At 54.2% G+C, this 20950-nt stretch overlaps 1 protein-coding gene across 7 annotated transcripts in view; it reads left to right on the top strand.

Annotated features, from left to right (window-relative positions):
• Positions 1–421: 421 nt before the first annotated feature.
• RBFOX3 (RNA binding fox-1 homolog 3) overlaps positions 422–20950 on the top strand; it is a 447315-nt gene continuing 426786 nt past the window's right edge. For 3 of the 7 annotated variants that reach the window (XM_030837899.2, XM_060290529.1, XM_060290525.1), the window contains exon 1: positions 422–758. The gene's annotated coding sequence lies outside the window, so the exon portion shown is untranslated. Of the gene's footprint in view, positions 759–1093; positions 1231–20950 lie in introns of those variants that run through there. The other 4 variants (XM_060290530.1, XM_060290531.1, XM_030837901.2 and 1 more) reach the window with 3 other exon arrangements.

Raw genomic sequence — 20950 nt, 5'->3', positions numbered from 1 at the left:
GGACCGGAGGGCGGCGCTCGCGGGAAACCGGGCAGCTCTGGGGGTCCTCCGCGCCTCGCCCACCTCTCTCGTGCAGGCTCTCCTGGCCCGCGTTTCGGGCCGCAAGGGTGCGTCCGGCCTGCGCTGTCTCCGCCGCGGCCCTCCCCGCCCCGCCGCCCTTCCCGGTCGAGCGGCTGCCCGAGCCCCCTCCCTCGCCGCGCGCTGCCGCGCTCCGCCCGGGCAGCCGCCGCCGCCGCGTGTTCCTGCTGTCTCCTCTCTCCAGCCGAGCGAGCGAGAGGGGCCGGGGAGAGAGAAAGGGGGAGGAGAGAGGCGAGAGGGAGAGAGAGCGGGAGAGAGAGAGAGGGAGAGAGAGAGGAAGAGAGAGGGAGAGAGAGAGGGGGAGAGAGAGAGAGAGAGAGAGAGAGAGAGAGGAGAGGAGAGAGAGGGAGAGGGAGAGGGAGGGAGAGGGAGAGAGAGAGGAAGAGAGAGAGAGAGAGAGAGAAGGCGGCGAGGGAAGAGCGAGTGAGGAGCTAGCTGCGGGGCTGCTCCGGAGCCGGCGGAGCCTCCTCGGACAGCGGCCCCGGCCCCGGCCCCCAGCCGCTTGCGTGGTCAGAGGAGACGCGACCGCAGCCGCCGCCGAGCCAGGCCCCGTGCGCTCCTCGCCGCCGGCTCGCCGGTGCCCTCGCGGCCCCGGGACGCCGCTGCCAGCTCGGCGGCCGGGATGCAGCCGGGGCATGGCCGCTGGGCCCCTGTCACCTGCCGCGGGGAGCGCTGAGCCCGTGAGTAGCTGGGTCCTCGCCGCCAGCGCTTCGCCCTGCGGCGGTCATTACATTCGTGTTGAGCGGGGTGGGGGTGGGCACGTCCCAGGGAGGGGCGCACAGGACCCCGCAGGGGGAGGCGGGGCTGGCGGGGGCGCGGGGCTGCAGAGCGCGGCCAGGGACCGACCCGAGGACGCGCGGGGAGGGGTGGCGCCCTCGAGGTCGGGGTTCTCCGTGTCCCTCCTGGGCTCGGGTCGGGGCACGTGGTCCAGCCTACGGCCGGAGGGGCGGTTTTGTGAATGGGAAGGCTCCGGGGTCGGCTCCATGGAGACGCCGGAGAGTCCCGCGCACTGCTTGGCGGCGGCGGCGGCGGTGGTGGCGGCGGCGGCGGCACAATGCCCGGCGCGGGGAACTCCCTGGCGGGGGGAGGCCGAGCGCGAGGAGATCCCGGCCCTGCGGGGTGCGTCCGGGTACGCGGCTGGAGCTCGCGCAGGTGGGAGTGGGGGGACGGTCAGCGATCTCCACGGGATGCATGCGCTTCCCGCTAGGCACCCAGTCCCCGGGACCCCTGCCTGGGTCCTCGAGGAGAATGGTTCACTAGAGGAGTTGATGACCCAAAGGAGTTTTGGGGAGGAAGGGTCTCCCACGGTCTTCTAGAGAGGCCCCGGGCCCTCAGCGCAGCGCTGTGCGCGAGTGTAAAGCGGCAGGGGTCGAGCCGCGCGCAGGGCCCAACAGGGGGCGGACTGAGGGCGCTCCCCGCAAAGTCTCGGGAGCTGCATTAGGGAGGCTCGGGCGTGAACCCAGGCTGCTTCTCCGAGTCTCGGCCGCCCCCAGGGACCGGCGCAGCGCGGCTGGGGAAGCTGGCGCCAAGGCGGCTGGGCACACCCGGCCCAAACTTTCTGCCCCTGAGGCCCCAGAGGCCCCGGAGGCGGCGAGACTCGCCGGGGGGCGTCCGGGGGTCGCCCCCTCGGGAGGGCTGTCTCTCGAGGAACCTAGGGGTGGCACGAGGCCGTAGGTCGCAGCCTCCCTCGGTGCGGAGCCTCCCCAGGCGTGCATCCCCGCAGGGGGCCCTCTTACAGTACGCGCGGGGACGAGGATGCGGCCCCGGGCGTGGAGGGACAAGGGGACCCCATCCCATTCCAGAGCGGCGCCAGGATGCGGGGTCTTACGTGGGGCAGGAGGGATGTTCCTTGGAGTCCAGGACTGCAGCCCCGCCAGCGGCACGGGGTCCAGGGGGATGAGGAGAAACTCCTTCCTGGCGAAGCTCTCCAGCTTTGGGGAGGGACTAGATTTATTTTTTAATGGTCACTTTAAAAAGAACACCCGCGGTTCTGCTCATGCTGACGCATGAGACATCCCGCGGTGGAAGAAAAGGACAGGGACGGAGGGACCCAGCCCTCCACCCCAGCTGGAGGTGAAGTCGCTTTTCCCGCGCGCCCGGCGGCTAATTTCCTGCTGAAACACCCGCTCGGCGCTGGGACGCCCTGGGCGCACACCAGGAAGCCCAGGGCACTTAGCACCGAGCAGGTACGAAGCTAATAGAGTGGGGTCGCCCGTATGAGGTCTTTAAGGCAGAAACCGGCTTTGGTTTTACTGGTCTGCAAATAATAAAAGTATAAACACTGCGACAGAACCTGTTCATTAAGTGTGCATCGCGGAATTGGGCGGATGTCTTAATTAGGCTGCGTTGTTAACGGGGATATTACACCAATTAAAACCAGACCCTCCAGGTGAGCGAAAATTGTGAAGGGAGCGAGGGAGAAAAGTTGCAGTGAAAGCGCCGCCTGATGAAAGCGGCATGCGGGCAGGTGTGGGCCTCCCTCAGACCGCAAGAGCGCTGGCACCGGGGGGTTTTGGGGGGCGGCAGAAGGGGGCGGCCGGGCGCCTTCTGAGAGCCAGCCTGGCGGGCCCCCTCGGTCCCTGCCTCCACCTTCGGGCTCAGAGCTCCCCTCTGCGCTGAGGATGGAGGCCTTGACCCTCCCCCGAGATTGGAGGCCTCCCTGAATGGGCATGGGGCTCGGGGCTCGCTGGCACACTCCTGAAAGCAACGTTTAACCCCTCATTTCCCAACTGGGAGCTTCTGAGAGGGTAGAGCAGAGAGTGAGGAGAAAACTGGAGAGTGAGGTGGGAAACTCTGAGGGGTTAGGGAGCAGAGGCAGAGCTGAGTGGTGGTACACTGGGCCTGGTGAGACAGCTGCCAGCGAAGGGGAGGGTTTGCCAGGGGCATGTGGGCTGTTTGTCTTGGAGCTGCTGGGGTTTTCTGGCACAAGTTGCCTATTTCCAAGAGCAATTCCCTCCTCCATTAAAAGAGGACTTGAATGATTGCTCTGATTCCCCCCTCCAGGGGCCTGAGCTTTAGAGAGACCTGTGTCCACACTTGGGCCTCGGGTAGCCTCAGGTCACCTGGAGAAGCTGGAGTCCAGGAAAGTCCCTGCAGGCCAGGCTCTGACTATGCTGGGCCTTCACTGCAAATGCCTCTGGTCCAGTGCCCTGGGATAGGAGTTGCAGCTGATCCGGGTGTATTCATGGCCCTTCCGCAGGGACCAGAGGCTGGGCTGGAGGGAAGGCTGCGTCCTGGTAGGCCCCCTGCCACAGGGGGTGCAGCTGGCGGCAGCACCAAGGACAGGGCCAGGGCGCGCAGCCTGCCCTGGCCCACTCTCGCCTTTGACATTGTCCTGGGGCCGCTGGGGGCGCTGCTGTGGCTCACCTCACCCTGCTGGGGGGAAGGGTTAGCCCGAGGCCAGCAAAGAGGCAGATTTAAGAAGGAGGCAGGTGGGAGGACTCCTGGGTACTATTCCAGAGTGGACCTTATGTTATGTTCCTGCCACTTACTAAACTTTGAGCATTACCAATGGCTCAAAGAAATAGCATCAGAGAAATGGAGAGAAATTATGGAGTTCTTTAGTATTGGGGAATGAACTAGGCCTGGTATTGGCCATAGAAAATGCCATCCCTGGTTCTGGATCCTTGCCAGCCTGGTCCAGCTTGGGTGCTGCCTCTACCCTACAGTCTTCTTTACAGTATCCCCCCACCCCCATTCAACCATGGTCCGAGACCCCTTCGTTCTGTGATGTGTAGAAGTTGGAGGCACCTTGCTCCTAAGGGCAGCGATGCTGGTTGATTTATCCCCACCTCCTCCTGTACACGCAGTGTTATTTGATGCATGCTTGTGGAATTAGGAGTGAAGGAATGTACAAGTGAAGGGAGCTGCTATCCCACCCAGAAGTGTCAGAATGGTGGTGTGTTTGTGGGGGGCAGTATAAGGGGCCTGGAGGAGTCACGCAGGGGGAAACATCTCAGTGAGCATGGAGCAACAGTGAACATGAAATTGAAATGTTATTTTTCAGCGGTTGTAGTGTGGGGTTTACCTCCTCCAGCCCATCCGTGTGCCTGCAGTTTTTGGTTGGTTGTCTCTCTGTGTTTATTTCCACACTCCTGCTTGATAGTTTGTTATAAAGACAAATGGAACCTGACTCGCAGCTGACATTTGGTGAGGAATTTTTTGTTTTTAAACAAGTGAAGGGGAAAAACCATCCTGAAACTTCCTCCCTTGAGCAGAGATGCTATGCTCCTCCGTGGGCACCTGTCTTTCCCTAAATCCCCACCTGCAGCAGGCCTTTCTTCTGCACGAGATACTGGCTTTATAAACACATCCCATTTGCACCTGCATCTTTTTGATTAGCTGCAATATCTCCCCACATTCTTTTATAAAGCAGCACTTATTTTCACAGGTTCGTGAAACATTCAGACAGCCTAAACATCTTATTTTTTGCTGCCTCTCTGAAGTAGGTTTTCTCTCCGAGCCATCACTGTCTCCTTTTTATTTATAACATTCTGGTTCCATCTCTCTCTCTCTCTCTCTCTCTCTCTCTCTCTCTCTCTCTCACTGTCTGTCTGTGTGTGTGTGTCTCTCCTCCCCTTTCATGTCTTTTTTTCTCCCTATACTTTCTGAGTGGTATGGACACTTGGTATGTGACTTTCTCTTTGAATTACATATGAGAGTTGAGGACAGCTCTCATCTACTAGTTGGATGGGTAGTAATTGAGTACACAGTGAGGTCTTTTTTTTTGTGGAGGATTACAGACAGAAAAATGAGTATCCTTGCTTAAAGAAATACCTTGTGGCAGACTGGTTTGATTTATAAAATGCATGTTTTTAAGTGCAATGCACTTAGTAAATTAGTTTGCTGTCGCAGTTTCTCCAACACATGAGCTGACACCAAAACATGCCTTAGAAGGTGACTTGAGATAATAAAGAGCATAAAAATCTGTTACTTCATTTGAAAGTGTTTCCTTTAGTAGCTTGGGGAAAGCTCACAGTATATGAATTGCATTTTGGAAAGTGTTGCCAGAGTCCAGGTGAAGCAGAACTGAACGCTCTGGCTCAGGAGCCAGGGGAGCCACGTGAGCATTGGCCAGCCAGCAGGGCCCTTGGGGCCTGGGAAAGGACTGCCAATTTCATTTTAAATTCTGGGGCCTAAAGATACCCTCACTGTGTGACAGGGACCTCTCCTCTGGATCTAGTCTCTACCTATTCTGTGTAGCTCTGGGCTGGGTCCTACTAATTCCACCCGGGAAGTGGGTTGTAACTCGTTGACATCAGTTTGTGTTGGATGGGGTGGGGTCTTCAGAGTCTGTGGTTTCCTCTGAGGACCTAGAACAAAGCAGTCCTAGTTGCAAGTTTTTTGGAAGGCTTAATTTTTTTAAAGTCAGAGTGAATTTCCAGCAGAAAAAAGAAGGAGGGAGAGTATACATATTTTGAGCAGAATTTTACCACGGATTGCTTTGGTTAATGGCTGTCCCGAGAGATTCCTCCCAAGATTCTAGAAGAGCAGAGGCATGCGTGAAGAACTGCCCTGTATCTAGCCATGCCAGCTCCCTCTCAGACCTACTCTTGGTCATCAACTCTGTGTGCCAGGTCTCAGCTGATGCTCAGGGAAGTGGGCCAACCCTTCTGGTCTCTCATAGCCCTGGGCTGTGGCTGGAAACCAGGATGAGAGGCAGGTGGTCATGTATGTCTCTTTTGGCCCTTCAAGAAAACAGTCCTACTTGCGGGTGAGGAAACTGCCTGGGGACAGACACTTGCTACCAGCCGGACCCTGCACAGTTTCATCAAGTTCCTTTTGGAGGGCCAGGTGAAATTGTAACACGTGTTTTTTGTATGGAAGAGAAGAGACTCCCGTGTGCCTCTATTTCTCCAAGGCATCTTGTCTTATGTCAAAAAAAAATATCTCCCTCCGCCAAATCAAACAAGCAAAAAAGTAACCCAAGCCCACCAAAAAGATCCTCTGTCACAGGGCTGCCATTACAGCTGCGCTGGCATGCACTGCAGAAACCTAGGGACCATTCAGAGCTCTATCTGGGAATAGGTAGAACGTTGCAGCTCTGCTCATCAGTTCTCCTTGTCTGTGACACCAAATGAAACTGAGGGATGGTGATGGCAGGAAAGGTGGCCTTCCAGAGTCTGGGTACTTCCCCTGCACCCTTGAAATTTGCGTCTTTGGGCACCAGGCTGGGCGTCACATCTCAGGGTGGTTTTCTTTTAGGCAAGGATAATGAGAACACAGAGAAGCACATTGTTCTCAGCAATGAAGACTTTTTATGTAAAAATGGGAAGCTCCGTTGAAGCCAAAGAACATAAAGTTTACTTGTATTAAAAAGGTGGGTATAACTTGGAGAAAGATTTAGAGGCACAAACACCTAGGCACATTTAGGAATAATTTCTCACTAAACTTTGACAGTTCAAATCCTTCCTGAATCTAAATGAGAGGTTTCTCTACAGGATTAAAAAGAAAATAGTTCCTAATTTTTCTGGAACTTTTAAGGATTGGGTGCAGGGCAATGCTCCAGGGTCTGTACATAAGAGCCTCTGGGCCCCCTGAAATCAAATCTCCTGCTGGTGACTTCTCCCCCACGCCCACACCTCTTTCTTTTGGCAATAGCAAGCAGGGCTTTTTAACCTTCTGTTTTCATCAAGAGGTGTTAAGATGAATTTTTCCTACTTCAGTGAAATCACCGCACACACCGTGGTTTCCCTATGTTTCCCATCACCTTGAGATCCTAGAAGAAAAAGGAAAATCAGAATGATGCTTCAGGCTGGGTCTGCACACAGTTTCCTGTTGGGCCCCACCCTTTCCTGACTTGCCCTCCCATCTTCTCTTCTCCGTGGAGGTCTAGTGTGAATCTTCACTCAGTTAGTTTCCTTGTTAACGGGTGCTGGCTTCCCTGAGATTGTACATCGTGGCCGTTCCTCCTGTCAGCTGATTCTTGTAAGAACCAGCCTTCACCCCTGGGACACACACATTTAGATGCACATTTAAATGGAATGTAACGTCTGGACAAAGCTGTGAGCTGATTACCTTACTCGAGACCCCAAGCCCATTAGGGGAGCAGGGAGCAGTTCTGGCACATGCCTGAGATACAGAGGGAGTCTGTGTGCAGGGGACGTGAGGTGTGAGGCCAGGCTCTGACTTCCTGAGTGGTGGGGCTGACTGCAGCATGCAGTGGGGGAGGGCACGCAGATTTCCCAACCCTGTGACCTGCGGGCAAGCTCTTGAACTCTCGTTTACTCAGCTGCGAAGAGGGCGATACACACATGTAAAGGAGCTGGCACATAGTAGGCGCACAGCAACTGGTGGTGAGCATGAACCTTCCTCGGTGTCATCTGCCTGGTGGAGGAATGAGCATCTCGTCAGAGTTAAGGAAATGGATTCTGCACTGTTTCCTGTGGCCACAAGGAGATGATGCTGTTTTAAAATGGTTCCAGATAGAGTCGCAGGTGCCAAGATGGAAACAAGTCTCAGCATTTCTGTATAGGTGAGGAGGTCCTTACTTGCTCGGGGGCCTAGGAGGGCCCCCAGGAGGAACCTGGAAGCTCATGTTCTCAGGAACACCACGGCCAGGCAGAAAGATGTGAGTGAGGTCCTGTCTGTGGGGCTGTGGACCCAGGGGTCGCCTTGTCCAGGACATCTGGAGAGTGGAGGGGCTTCTGCCTGCTCGTGGTGTGCCCCATTGATGCGCCATCACGCCCTCCCCATGCCTCCACTCCTGGCAGAATGTCAAAGGACACAGAAGGAGGGGGGAGTGCTGGGCACTTTGCTTTTGCAGGAGTGGCTTTGGATTCTAAGAGGTCGGGGCCCTAGGTCAGTGCCAGCTGGATTTTCCATGAGGAGGAGGAAGAGAAGAATCGTGACGTCCCCTCTCCTCCCAGACTCCTCTGAACCTGTAGATCGCCACCGTGGCACTTTCAGACTCGTGGTTCTATCCCACCCCTGCCTTCAGCAGGGAGATGTTTTTGGTTCTCAGGGCTCAATGTGTGACAAACCGAAACCCAGTTTTGCAAAACCCATTAGAAATAAACATAAAGTGTGCATGCCTTTCTGGAATATTGACTCTCCGTCATTGAAGGGACCACTGTGATGCCATTAGGCACAGCTGGGGCCCCCGCTGCAGGGACAGGCGAAGTGGAACTAGGGCCCAAGGGCCTTCTTACCCAGGCTTCTCACAGACCGGGGGTGGGGGCCGTGATTCACCGACTTCTCCGCTGTGTCCCCCAGGCTGCTTGTAATGGGACTGATAGTGCCTGCTGCCTACCTCTTAGGGGTGCTGTCTATGAGTACATTAGTCAACTATTTTGAAATGTTCGCAGAAAAGAGAAGTGCTGGAGGAATTTAAGATGAGAATTATTGTTTTCAGTGGTGTAATATTACAATCAACACTCCTAGACAGCCAACGCTGTATTGAGTATTATCATACCAGAAGTCTTTTTGATATGTTGTCAGCTGTGAACCTTTAACTGATGACCAAAGGGAGGGATACAGAAGCCAGAGGATAACCTTTGTTTGATGGGGGACCCCACTGCCCTTATCCTAACCTCGAAAGCCCTGGGATTGGTGTCTGGGACAACTTTACAACAGGACAAAAGGCAGCTTACCAGCATGTCCTTTTTTTTTTCTCATAGATCTCTCCTAGGACAGTTGAGAAGAATGCACACAGAATCTGCATTCTTTTGACCCTTCCAGCACCCCTTGGCCATGACTGGGCTCTCTCTCCAAGGTTGCCTTTGTGCTGGAAAATAAGTGTCCAGCTGTATCCATGCATTGACAGTATTGCAGTGATTAGCACTTGCAGTCCTGACTTGTCTGTGCTTAAGCTTGTAAAATGAATGGTGCATGGGTGCTTTCCCCCATGTAGATGGAAATCCCATTTCAGAAGTTGCACTGTCTGGACAGAACAGATGGGCAAAACCAAAACCAGGTCATAGATATCAGTGCTGACATGTTAAAGTGCAGCTCGCAGTCCTGCCCCTCCCCACAAGGACGTTATTCTTTCCTTGTCAGAAGTCACCACGGAGACTGACTTAGGGAGAGCTAAGCCATCTGCCCCCCTTCCCGTCATGGACACAATAGTATGTTTTGCTCAGATCCTAAGAAGAAAACTCACAAGACCAGACTTGGAAAACTTCCGCCCCCAAGGATAATTTTTCAGAAAGTAATGAACGCTAGAAAATGAGGCCTATAAAGGAAGTCTTTAGGTAATCATAACTATAATGTTCACCACTTTGAAATGCATTAATATAGACTAAAATTACAGAAAATATTAAGTCTTTTGGAGGGGAAAGGAGGCCTGCTTTGGAGCCTGAGGCTGACTTTCTATGTGCCTGTGGCCTACCCCCCACCATCTCTTACAGAGAGGTCCCTGTGCCCCCAGCCGGGACCAGTCACACACAGTGAGGGTTGGATGGAGGATAGTATTTCCTCCCCAGTGGGTTCCTTTCAGGGCTGTGCTGTTTTTCAGCAAAGCAAGGGAATGCTGAGACTCCCCCGGGGTCTGGCCCACTTCATATGAGTCAGGCTGCTTGAGAGCTGGGCCCGGTGAGGCAGGTGTGTAGACACTGGCCCGGGAGGGTGTAGCCCAGGGCACCCTGTGCACACTACCTTCCCGCCGCCTCCCCTTTAAGCTGCAGTGAGGACTCCTCTGCAGTGCCCCGGGTTAGGAGCAGACTGAGCACATGGCCATGCACCATCCCTCTATCCCCCTCCCTGAGCCCACCAGCCTCTTTCTCCTGCTTCTGCTCCCGCTTTCCCACTCCCCTCTTCCACCTTCAAAGCCAGCAGACTGCTCCAGGGGGATGCAAGCGAGGGGCTGGCAACGGCAGGTCAAGCAGTGCTGAGCTCTGAGCAGCTGGGAGGAAAGATTTACGGTTCCTCCCTGCCCTGCTGGATGGACAATTAAAGCCTTGCATGGCTGGAGGAGAGCATGTCGTTAAGAGGCAGGACGGTCAGAATAAATCAGTCACCTCCACTTAGATGGCCGAGCTAGGCTGCTTCCTGGGGCCTTTAGGGCGGGAGCCCCTTGGGTGTGGGTTTGAAGGCTCCAGAATGTACTGTTGAAGGATCTGACATACTCTGAGCTCCATCCGAGGCCAGGGCTGAAGACCCCAGGGTCTCCTCACAGATGGGGGATGTGCTGCAGGGTCTTCTGCAGAAGTTCTGAATAACACATCTGTGTGTTATCTCCTTAGTACCTGGCAGGCGAGAGAGCCACAAACTGGAATGTTTGTGGGTCAGAATGGTGGACCCTAACCTGCTAATAGAGTGTGCGTGCACATGGATATGTATGCGTGTGTGCACACGTGTGCATGTAGGCATGCGTGTGCATGATGTATGTGTGCATGCACATGTGTGTTGTGTGTGCTCATCTCCTGGACACGCGCAGGCTCCACTTGTGTCTCTAAACCCACACAACCCTCTGCCAGGCTGCCTGGGGCGGGTGTCTGAGCGACAGCCAAGCCCGGCCATCGTCCCTCTTCATTTGTTCTGTGTCTGACTTCAGTGCCTTGGAGACTCTGGCAGTTTCCTCAAGGAAACTTTGTCTTTGTGGAAATGAGATGCCAAGCACTCCCCAGCCCTCCTACTGGCTAATTGATGATGTGATCCCGTGTGGGAGCCTTGTCATTCTTGGAAACGCTCTTTATTTCCTGCGTTTCCCCACCTCCTTCCCCACCCCCTCCCACCTCCCCACTGTGGTCTGCTTTCCCTGGTGGCAGTGGAGCCACTCCACGTGAGCTGCGGGCTGCGGCGTTAGGGGTATTCAGCCAGCCAGAACGCCAGGCCTTTCATTAACTCGGATACTACAATTATGTGCGCTGAAAGGCTGAAAGGGCCATTTAGGATTTTTCTGCTTTAAAAAAAAAATATTCCTTTTTTCACAGCCATCTGCCCAGCCCTTTGGCGCCACAGCTGTGACATGGAACAGTGCGTGGCCCTCAAGCGCTCCTCGACACTCCTGACTCCGACCCTAATAGATGCGTTGGCACAGTGGGCAGCAGGGTAGGCGGGGCCCCACCATTGTTCTGCCCGGAGGTGCTTTGCAGACAATTGGGACATCGGGCCTGGAGGAGTGTGCTTCCTGCCATGGTGACTTAACTGCTGGCACAGCCAGGGCCACTGAACCAATGGCTATGTGTGTGGCGTGTGTGCCCCGTCAACACGTGAGCATGTCCCTCAGCATTGAGAGCCTGTTCCTGCTGCCTTCACGGAAAAGGGTCAGTGTCAGGGGTGCGGCTCCCATTTGCCTCCGTGGAGGCCACCTGGGCATTTCCGAGTTTAGGTGGGATGTTGTTTTGTGGGGGAATGTAGTTTACACGACTCATGGTGGCTCTTTGTGCATGCATGTGTGTGAGTGTGTGCACAGCTCTGCATGTAGAGATTAGGTTCTTGTAGGGGATCACCTGACCCTCTCCCTAAATTGGGAGATGTGTGAGTGGTGTCGTGGGACTTGGTTGTGATCCCCAGGGGTATGGATTGACAGTCTCGGGACTCCTGAAGAGGGGGAGGCATGGAGACACGTGTGGGAGGTGCACTGACTCAAGGTCACCCCACGCAGAACAGCCACCCAAGGACAGAACCTGGATATGTGACAGTGGTGCTTGGACGAGATGCGCCGCCCCATTTGAAGGTAATTAGAAGTCTGGAGGCAGCCGCTACTTTGGATGCTGTACCTGAAAAACTCATAAAAGTGTTATTCAGGGACCTTGTTATCTTAAAAAAGAAGGAAAGAACCCAAGCACCAAATAACAACCAGCAACTCACAAACTTATTTTTTTAAACTTCCCTGAAGTTGCCATGGTTACCCGCATGCGTGGTTCCTGGCTCTTTTGCTGTAAGTGTAGTGGCTCGGAGCAGGCATTAAACCCTTGGTGCAGGGCCTCCACGGTGTGTCCACCCATCTGAGGAGCCTGTCTGTGCTCCGGCATGGCGGGAAAGAGCTACTGTAGAGATTTTGCAGGACCATAGAATATAATATTCTAATGTAGCACTTCTGAGATACTGGAGACAGAATTTGTCTCCCACGCTAAAATAATTATAGCCGGGAGAACAGAGAAGACATCATTCCAGGTCCTTAACAGTGAGGGGTGTGTGTGTGTGTGTGTGTGTGTGTGTGTGTGTGTGTGTGTGCGCACGCGCGCACATGCCTTATTCCCTGGCTGCTTCAAGGAGCACTTACCTGTACCTGGCTATACGTGTAAGGACAGCACAACCTGCGGAGCCCCTACACCTGTCGGCTGCAGAGCATGTGCCCAGGCCATGCTATGGGATATGAGTTTCTGCTGGGGGCCTTGGGGGAGAAAGAAGCCAGACCGAGATTCCTCCTGGCCAGACTTCTTTCTAGTCAGAGAGCGGAGCCCTCGGAACAGGTAGAGGCGCATTCTGCTATCTGCTGGGCTCCGAAGGGAGCCCCCAGGGTACCCGTGGTCCAAGCTCTGCCTTTGTTGCTAAAACATCAGCTAAAAAGTGAAGAGACCAGGCTGCGGGCCACCAACTGCCTTGTCACCACCTGCCGTGGGGTCCGGCTACTTTTCTCGCATGGGTGTCTGGCTATTTTTGTGTTGGGGGCCTTGAGGCCTCAGTGACTTGTGGGGTGTCTGCTCCCTGCTTATTGCAGGGTGAAGCTGTTCTCTTTCCCCAGAAAGGCAGGAGCCAACTTGGGCCATGTGGGGGCACTCAGCAAGTGACGGTGGAGGCAGGGACTGACTCTGGGCAGTAAATTCCAGTTTTTGGGGACAGTAGTGACAGGTGAAGGCCTTAGTGCTGGACCATGTGGCCAAGGATGGACAGTGGGGACCCCAGAGGGCCCCCATTTTTGGCCAGAGCTCTGGTTTCCTTCCTTTGAGCCCCGCCGAGAGCAGAAAACCCGCTGCACCTCCATAGGAGGCCTATCTCTCCCCTTCTCCCACAGCTGGTCCTCGCTCATTCCCCAACTGGAGCCAATTCCCCAACTTCATGCCAGTTTCACTATTCCATGGATGGGGTGTGATCTCAGACTCTGGCATTGTGTTTTTGGCCAATTCATGAACCCCTGGTTTAAGGGCAGGTGTTTTCTTGAGGAACCAGGAGCCCTGGTGTCTCCTCATGACGTCCTCCTGTATGTGGAGTGGGCAGTGGGATGCTGAGGCTGGGGGTGACCTGCATTTCTCCTAGAGAATCTTGGGAGTAGTTGGCCAGTGGGTATGGGTAGATGGTGAAGACAAATGGGGAGGTCCTAGATCCTTCCACAAACCTGGGGCAGAGCTGCACCTGTGGCCGGATCTAAGGCGGGTGGGCATTTGGAACTTACTTGCACACCTCACACAAAGGACATGAGAAGCTGTCCTCGGAGGCCCCTCCTCATGGCTTCTTCCAGGCCTGACAGCACCCTGTCTTTCGCAGCACTTTCTGGGAGCGGTAATTAGCACTCCTAAGGAAGAATGAAAACTGATAGATAGATCCTTCTAGGTGTTTGCACACCCGTCTCCTGTATCAGAGTGTAAAGGCTTTGAAAGCAGGGACCCTGTTTTCCCCCAGCGCGTGTAGGCTGCTCCTGTACTCACTGTATGTTTTCAGTCACTGTTTGTGGGGGTTCTGACAGCTGGCTGGGGTGGGGTGGACGTGGGCCTTGTGTCTTGTTAGCCCTCCATCCTGGCTGGGCCGGCTGTGAGGGGCCTGGTGGGTTTCCGTGCCTTGGTCCTTTCTGTCGCTCGAACCCCTGCTGAGTCCTGGTGGTGGGAGGGTTTGCAGGAGGCCTGGGCTTCCTCCCAGGTGTGTTATGGGCACACTCTGTGTCCAGGGGCCTGGAGCGGGGGTGCTGCCAGAGGGACGAGGAACCCGCTGGTCCGTAGGAAAGCCATGTGGTTTCTGGCTCAGAGAAGAAGTGGGCCCAGCTTCTGCCCCTGGGGTTGGCAGCAGTGAGGTGGTGCCCTGTGAGCATGGTCGGGCTGTGCATCCAGCCATGCTAGCTTCCTTCCCTTCAGTGAACCTTGGACTGTGTGCCACTGTTTTCCCAGAACCAAGGTCAGCTGCCAAAGAGAGCAGAATGCCTCCAAAAGTGGGGGGCGGGTGTGTGTGACTCAGATGTGTCTTTGAGCCCCACTGTTTACTGGGCTTGGAGTGAGGAATAGATGAAAGGGAAGGAACGTTCCTAGGAAGGTGCTGGACTCTTCTGGAAGATGCCAGACTGTTCTGGAAGAGAGCCTGAGACTCCTTAGATGCGTGACTCTGGGCTGGCTGCATCCTGTGGAGTGCAATGTGGCCCATCTACTGGGGAGTCAGCTCGTGATTATTGATGCTAATGGAAAACAGAAGTGAAATGGATAATTCAAGATGGCAGACTAATCAATATTATTTATATTTAGCTTGTGGATGCACTGCATATTTCTCCGCTGGCAGATTGGCCTTCACAATTATATTTTGCAGAATCCAAGAATCTGCTGTCGGTGGGCCAAGGGCTGCCACCTTGCTGTCCTTCCAGGAGAGTTGTTGGAACACACGCACTCGAACCCCTCGTGACTTGGCCACCAGCACAGAGGAAAGTGCCAGGCCATCCTTACCAGTGCCTGCCCTCTCCCCACCTCTCAAAGGTCTCCCGCTGCTGACAGACCCCTGTAGTGGGGGATTGTTTAAAAAACGATTAGAAAGAATGGTTTATTCAAATAGTGGGTTTTATGCAGCTGTTTTAGATGATGTGGAAGGAAATCCGCAATACAGTATAATTGGAAAGGGAAGTCGGCAGAACAATCTGTGTACTTTAGTATGGAAACGTACACATATATTGTCTTGTCTTCCTCTTGTATTCTCAGGGCACACAGTAGGTGCTCAAGACACACTTGCTGGGTGAGTGGCTGGGGGCTCAGTTAGGGGCATGGGTCCCAGTGCGGGTGGATGGGCCTGCTCTAGGGGCGTGTGTGTCTGTGCCCTGTGACACGAGGAATGTCTCCCCTCTTCAGTGGAAGATGCACGACTCTCCTCTCCCCCACAACAGCACCTCAATCTGTGCACCAGTGCTCTTTGGCACCAAAGTTTAAAAAATGACCTTTGATTTCTAAGGTCCCTTACATTAGACCTTGATTTAAATTTTTATACTGAACAATTGGCTGAGCTGACACTGTCCTCCCAGAACACTGAAGTCACACAGACTCAGGATAGGACCAGGGACTAGGGGCGGGGAGGCTTGCTGGCTCTACAGGGCGCATCTTCTCTGTGCTCAGAGGCTGGGTGGCTGCAGGCCTGGGGTGGTCTGACTGTGTCTGTGCTTGTCCAGGGTTGTGGAGCCTGATTTATATACCCAACTGGGATGGAGGCTCTCAAGTTGACTTTTGGGGAGAGAAGAAAAACAGGGCTTGGAGGGGGCTGAATGATGGTGAGGAAAAGATGCTTCCAGAGAATGTCTCAAGATCTGGAGACAATGGTCTAGTTCCTTCTGCGTCTTTCCCACAGTCTGAGTGCTTCTGCAGGGCACTGCCCCACAGCTTTATAGGCAGAAACTTCTAGAATGAAGGCCTTGTTCCTGACTCACATCCTCAGTTTCAGAAAGCTCCGGCAGCTTTTAAGGAGCATCTTGCAACATCTTAGCCCTTAGCTCTAGGATTCTTCTACTTCCAGTGACAAGCGTAGAGGAAAGGGGAACAGCCTCTTACCTCCCTGGCAGTAGATGTTTAATAAACATTGAAAGAATGTGTGTGTGGGGGGGCTGTCCTTTTGTCCTGAAAATGCAGATTGACACTTCACTTTCCTCAGTAACATCTCTCCCTGCATATCCCCCTAAACCTTAAAACAACAAACTCAGAAAGAGGGAGGAAGGAGGGAGGAGGGAGAGTGTGTCGTTGACGGATTCCCCAGGTATCCTGATCCAGTGAGCCTCTTCTCCGAGCATGTTTTGCTTTCTGCCCTGGAGCCTGCTGGTCCCTTTCTTCTATTTCCTCTGCTGGCCCTCAGGACCAGAGCAGGCTGGCAGGAGAACACGTGCTGGGCCAGAGCAGATGACCTTCTCTCCAGGGCTGGGACCTGAACTTGTGCCCGGCGTGGCCATCGGGTTCTGTTGCTTCCCCTTCTCCCTCTGGTCATTTTAAAAACCAAGACACAAAAAGAAAACTAACATTGCTAGGAGACATGATCATATCACAGAGTTATCGAAAGCTATCAGGCCACTCTGGTTCCCAGAAATTAGATGATTTTAGAATTCCATCAAATTAAGGGAGGATTCTTCTCTCCAGTTCCTGTCTCCGTGCCCCTTCCTCTCGCTGCCCCTCTCTCTTCTCACCCACCCCTCCCTGCCAATGAAAGATTTTCTGGCGGTGTCAAGGCAATGTGACCTGGTTCTGTAATAAAGAGGAGGCTTATTAGAATTAAGGCCTAACAGCGTTAAAAAAGCAGTCTTTGCAAGCTTGAGACCACAGGGGAATTGTAAATTCTCAGCAAAGGCCTCATTTAAGGATTGGAATAAAAACTTGACACGCATGTGCGGGTGTGCACACATGAAGGGATCCTCGAAAAACAAAAGAAGCTTAGTTAAAAGAAAAAAGAGCAAAGGGGAGGGGGGAAGGATCGGGGACAGGTGGGAAGGATGGTGGTGACTCTGTCCCTGGTGTGAGGCGGGGGGAACCTCGTGGGTGGCGTTGGCCTGCCCGGAGTGGGCTGTCCTCCCGTGCAGGTCTCTCTGCACCCGTGCCTCTCCCGGAGTAGCTGCCCGCCCGCCTCTGTCACCTGAGGGTGGCATCAGCCAAAGGGAGCTGTGTGCTGCCTGCACCCCGTGTGTATCCATTCTAGACTGAGGGGCTGGGGTCCCTCCTCTCTCTGCCATTCCCCAAGCAGTCACGTGTCTTATCTGGCTGTTGCCGCGGTTTGGGCTCTGCTAGGGCAGGGCTGCGGGTGGTGGGGTGTGTCTGGCTCCCTCTGGGCAGGCATTTAAGCCTAAGGTGATGCTGTCAGTGGAGGAATAGTCTGGATACGCCAAGGCTGCAGGTACATTTACCTGCTGTCTTAGTCCTTCAGGGCTGCTCTCACAGAATAGCACAGACTGGGTGGCTTATAACAACACTCATGTGTTTCTCTCAGTTCTGAAGGTTGGAGTCTGAGATCAAGGCACTGGCAGATTCAGTGTCTGGTGAGGACCCGATTCCTGGTTCGTAGCCGGAGCCTTCTTGCTGTGTCCACACAAGTGGGAAGGGGCGAGGGAGCTCCCTGGGGTCTCTTTTATAAGGACACTAATCCCTCAGCACCTAATCACCTCCCAGAGGCCTTACCTCCTAATACCAACACATTGGGGGTTAGGATGTAACATATGAATTTGGAGGGGACACAAACACCTATCAAGGGTCACTTCTTGCAGTAACCAGTCTCATGGTGGGGATGCTTGAAAAGCTGGCCTTCGAGAGACAGGCTGGGGGGTGGAGGTGGGGGCACATGCTCCCTGGAAATAGACAACTGCCTTGGTTTTGGCCTGCGGGAGTGTGTGTCCCTTGGAGACCTCTGGGCTCACCCTCATTGTCTGCGGCTGTGGCCATGGCGGTCAGCTCCTGTGCATGCTGGCAGCTCTTGTCTTGGGCACCTGTGCTTCTCTGCCCCTGAGCTTTCTCTAGAGGGAAGAGGGCTCGCTCAGGCTGGTAACAGGGGCAGCCCTCCACCAGGGTTGGTGGAAATTCCTCCTCAGCTTCCCTGCCTCCCCAGGGAGAGGGGCCAGTCTGTGTGTTTCCCCAGAGGATCCCCCATGGATCGAGCCCCAGCTGCCCACAGGGTGACTAGTTTGATGATACTATACAAATAAATAATAAACAAATTCACACACACACACACACACACACACACACACACACACGGCTGTTCTTCCACCCCTGGCTCAGGCCCCCAATCCTTCACTCCAGCTTCCTGGGATCACTCCCTAACAAGTAATCTGTACCCACACCCTGTCTCAGGCTGTATGTCAGGGGCTCCAAGCTGACCTAGCAACCTACAGGAAACATCCGTTCAGGAGGACGATGGGGTGGGATGTGGGACCTTTATAGGAACTGTGCTGCTTTATTACTTTGGGCTGCACCTGGCACACAGTAGGTGCTCAGTGAACATTTGTGGACTGATGAGTCTGGACATGGTGCCCTTACCTCTCTGGGTGGTGGAGCCTGGCTGGGGGTCTTCCTTTTGGTGCCATGATTGGTCATAGGAAGGTGTCCCCCACCCCTGGGAATTCCAGAAGTGCAAAGCGGTTGTGACAAAGATTCTGAGCTGCAAGCAGAGTACAGCCCCTGGTGCAGGTGGGCTCAGTCCAGCCTTGACTCACAAAGCCTCAACCTGGGGCTACCTGGCCCTGGGTGGACATGTTGCAATGGATGCCAGCACTTGGGACCCCAGGGCAGGTGCTCAGGGGTCCCTCTTGGTGCATCTCTTGTGACGGGACTCTTCATCCTCAGTCCTGGATCCGTGTCCCAGGACAGCGAGCTGGGGAAGTGGGTATAAGCAGGCCTGAGCTGAAAACACACCAGCTGAATTTTCTGGACAAGGGATAGCTCCCTCCTTCCAGGGCCCAGAAGTATCTTCAGAAGCTGTCACAGGCTTATTTTGTGTTCTGGGAAGTGGGACCCCCTGGGATTTCTGGCAAGTCAGTCCCAGTCTTGAGCCCCTCTCCTCTTAAGAGGTTCATTGAAGATTTCTCTGAGGTTTGGGTGGGGTCCATGCTAGTCCTCTTCCTTGACATGGGTCACAGTGAGAAGGTTTCTCCCAGGGCTGCAGGGATGTCCCTGTGTACCCCTGCCCCTTCCCCTGAGAAAAAGAATACCAGGGAATGGAGGTGGAACCTCCAGGTGAGACAGGAGGGCAGGTCTCATTACCTGCTTCACTGACAGGGAGAGGTGGCCAGAATGACCTTCATCAGTATCCCTGACCTTCAACTTTCTTTCCTAGGGGGAGCCATCTCTTTCCCCAAGGTCCAGATGAGATAGACTTCTTTAGACCAAGGTTCTAGCCCCAAAGGGCCACCAAGGAAGGCAATTTGCATTTCAGGCCACGAAGAAAGATCCGAGGGGTTTGGGAAGGAAATAATAGTCCCAAACTTGGCAACAAATAGAGTGCAATTTTTGGAAGCTTATCTGTGTGAAGAATGAGTTTTCAGCTCTGCAGGAATATTCATTTGCCTCTTAAACAAAGGGCAATTATATGCAATCCTTCTCTGCTTTTGTCGGCTTCCCAAGAAGGATCTGGAGTTGGTCCCTCCACCCTAGTACCCATCCTCTTAACATGATAGGACGAGAAAGTTTCAGAATGATTGTTCATAGTTTACAATGTCTTCGTGTGTGTCTGTCACCCACCGGGGCCTGTCACCTCTCTGGGGTCCTTATCCTGGGCAATGACAGATCAGGACAGTAAATGAGGAGTGTGTGTGGGGACAGTTCAGAGGGGAGGGGGATTAGAGAGGAAGGGGCAGGTTGGGGCAAAGGTGAGACAAATTGAGGTGAAGAGGAAGCAACCCCAAATGCACAGGTTTCTCTCTGGGGTTCCCACAGCCTTAGGAGCTGCTGTGCCCCCAACCCTCCAGGAAATGCATGAGGAGGGGAAGGGGAGAAGGGGGAGGGAGCCCAAGGCTTCTCTTTGTCCTCCTCCTTTTTTCTTTTCTTCTTTAATCCCAGGGCTTCATTCTCCAGAAGCTGTCATTTTACATAAACCTCTGACCAAGGCTCATCCATTCTCACTGCCAGAATCTCCATATCAAACACTGGAATACACTGTGGAACTGCCAGCCCTTCCCACCAGGCGATGGGGCTTTAGAGAGGCTGGAAGGACAGCCCACCTCCCCCCAGCCCCACCCCCGTGCAGGGGGATGCAGGACAGATTGAGCAGGGCATACAGCCGGCCTGTCCTTAGCACCTTCCTCAGTCCTCTTGGGGGGGCGGTCCTTGCTCCTTCCCGCCATCTCTGATAGGTGTGTGAGGCCCACCTGCCTCCCAGGGGACACACTGGGGGCAAGGGGGAGGAATGTGTCCCCCCACAAAGATATGTTGAAGTCCTAACCTCCAGTAAGTTTACCTCAAAATGTAACCTTATCTGAAAATAGGGTCTTTAGGTAATCAAGTTAAAATGAGGTCATTAGGGTGGGCCTATAGGCCCATGTCCACCTATAGGACTGGTGTCCTTATGAAAAGGGGAAATTCGGATGCAGACTTGCCCAGAGGGAAGACCTGTGAAGACAAAGGGAGAAGATGGCCATGTGACAGAAGGGATGCGTCTACCTGTCAAGGGACGCTGAGGGTTGCAGGCAACACGTGAAGCTAGGACAGAGGTCCGGGGTGGATGGATCCTCCCTCACAGCCTCCGAAGGAGTCAGCCTCGCACGTGCCTGCCTTGATCTTGGACTTCTCACCTCCAGACTGTGAGGGATCGATTCCTGTTGTCTTAAGCCACCCATGGTGTGGTCCTTTGATAGGGCTGCCCCAGGACACTCACCCAGTCACCTGGGAGGCATGTCCAAGCTCAGGACTGGGCTTCTGGGGCCGGCAGTCCTGGCAGACTCTTCACTTCTCTGGAAATGATGACGATATTGAGGGGTCGGGGTGGGGTGTAGCTTCCTAGACCAAATAGTAACCTGGCTTGCAGATTCCTTCCTAATGAGGGCTTGTCAATCAATCCATCAACTGTTATTTGTTTTCCTGCCTGGGGAAGGCCCTGTGCTGGGCATCTGGGGCAGCCTAAGGAGGACACTAAGCCACCCTTGCAAAGAAGTCAGTCTGAGCGGTGAGATGAAGCCCAGGAGGTCTTCTTGCATTGAGAGCTCCCAGGATGAGTAAACAATCAGTTGCCCAGTGGAAAAGAACGCATGTGAGAAAGTGCCCAGGGTGGGGCCGGGACGTTAAGGTTCAAAAGCATTTGTTTATGAACATTACAGTGGGCTCAAGAGCCAGATCTGGATGGCCCA

The sequence above is a fragment of the Globicephala melas genome, chromosome 20 (assembly GCF_963455315.2).
Source record: "Globicephala melas chromosome 20, mGloMel1.2, whole genome shotgun sequence".
Classification (NCBI taxonomy): domain Eukaryota; kingdom Metazoa; phylum Chordata; class Mammalia; order Artiodactyla; family Delphinidae; genus Globicephala; species Globicephala melas.
This window is presented reverse-complemented; position numbering and strand designations above follow the sequence as displayed.